The sequence below is a fragment of the Arachis ipaensis genome, chromosome B02 (assembly GCF_000816755.2).
Source record: "Arachis ipaensis cultivar K30076 chromosome B02, Araip1.1, whole genome shotgun sequence".
Classification (NCBI taxonomy): Eukaryota; Viridiplantae; Streptophyta; class Magnoliopsida; order Fabales; family Fabaceae; genus Arachis; species Arachis ipaensis.
In genome coordinates, this window is record NC_029786.2 from 62906776 (window position 1) to 62908324 (window position 1549).

Here is a 1549-nt window from a genome sequence, read left to right on the forward strand (position 1 = left end):
CTCTCACTCTCATTCCTCTCAGCCTCCACCAGAAGTGCAGGACTCTAAATCCCCCTTCTCCAACCCTAGCCTCTCTTCGAGCCACTGCCGCTGCCTGTCCATCGAGCGACTGCCACCGTCCGTCTGTGTAACCACTGCTCTCTCAAGCTATAGAACTTTGAACCATATCATTCCCCCTTCTCTAACCGTAGCTGCTGCCACCACCGGTCCGTCGATCCACTGTCACCATCCATCTGTCGAGCTCGGTCACCGTTTGTCCATGTAGCCACTGCCCTTAAGCCTCCAACCCCTGCTCTCTTCTTCCGCGAGCTTTCGGTGCATCCCCTGCTCTCTTCATCTTCTCGCCGTCATCTTCATCTTCTCGCTATCGTCAGATCGGCATCTTCCGTCATTCAAGGGTCTGTCGGCGTCATCTTCGAAGGTCAGTGAATGTCTTGATCACTTGTTCTTCACTTGTTCAGTTCTTCTTCATTTTTTTTACTTTTTTGTGCTCTGTTTCTGTGATTAGTTATGGTTTTGTGTGTTGTGATTTTATTGATTAATGAATGTCTTGTGATTAGCTCTAGTACTTTACTGATTAGTGATTAGCTCTGGTTCTTTACTGATTTTGTGTGTTATATTTTACTGTTTTGTTTTGTAATTTAATTGTACCTAGATTGTGACTATGTTGATTATTTGATGGCAATTGTTGCACTTTTTTTTACTGAGTACTTGTTTGATTTTAGATTTAGTGAAACACCTTTTAGGAGAAGCCTTAAATCACCTTTAGTGAGGCTCATTTTATCTGTGATTCATGCGTACCTGTCAAGCCCTACAAGAAGAAGGGAAAAATCCCTGACAAGTAAGTTGATATCATCTCTTTTGTTGACCTATATCTAGCTATTCCTCAATTAATATTATTCATATTGATGTATCTAGGAGACAGCAGCAACAACAATCAGAGAGGGGTGGGGGACTTTTCACCATGTTTAAGTCCAAGATTTGACTCCAAAGAACATTATGATTTCATCTTGGTAATTAAGTTTCCCTACTTGGCATTTCTATTCCACTATGTTTAGTGGAAGGATCATTTATTCTTAGAAAGCTAATGTGTATGCATTTGCTTGTGTTAAGAGCCTCATCATGCTGTTTCTATTTTCTTTTCCACTGCATCTATTCTATGCAAGAGCAAGAATGTTATATAATCTGCATGATATCTTGTCGAGAAGAAAACTTGAGGAGCAGGCTGAATTGCAGTAGGTCATTGACCTTCAAGAACGAAGGCTGAAGAACCTACAGCTTCCAGACTTCAAGAATATTCGCATTCATCATCATGGTCAAGTTAGCATTGCTGGTCTTTCTTCTCAAAACAACATTAAAAGAGATCTTACAAGTTAGTCAATCGATGATACTCTATGGAATGATTCCAGTTAGGAAGGGTTAGACTCTTCGCAATATTGAAATGCTTTAGTTCATTAAAATATTTAAGTTTGTACTTTATCTAAAGATCTTAAGACTTTGGTTGATGACATTTCATGTAGTGCTTTAAATTTAGAAGAAATTTTAATGA

The 1549-nt window shown here is 39.6% G+C and overlaps 1 long non-coding RNA gene across 2 annotated transcripts; it reads left to right on the forward strand.

Moving 5' to 3' along the window:
* LOC107625379 lies at window positions 293-974 on the forward strand. 2 transcript variants are annotated; one of them, XR_002357529.1, is made up of 3 exons: window positions 293-421; window positions 726-841; window positions 922-974. It is a non-coding gene; the product is annotated as an uncharacterized LOC107625379 (long non-coding RNA). The 2 variants fall into 2 exon arrangements; XR_001617237.2 differs by having other exon boundaries at window positions 926-969.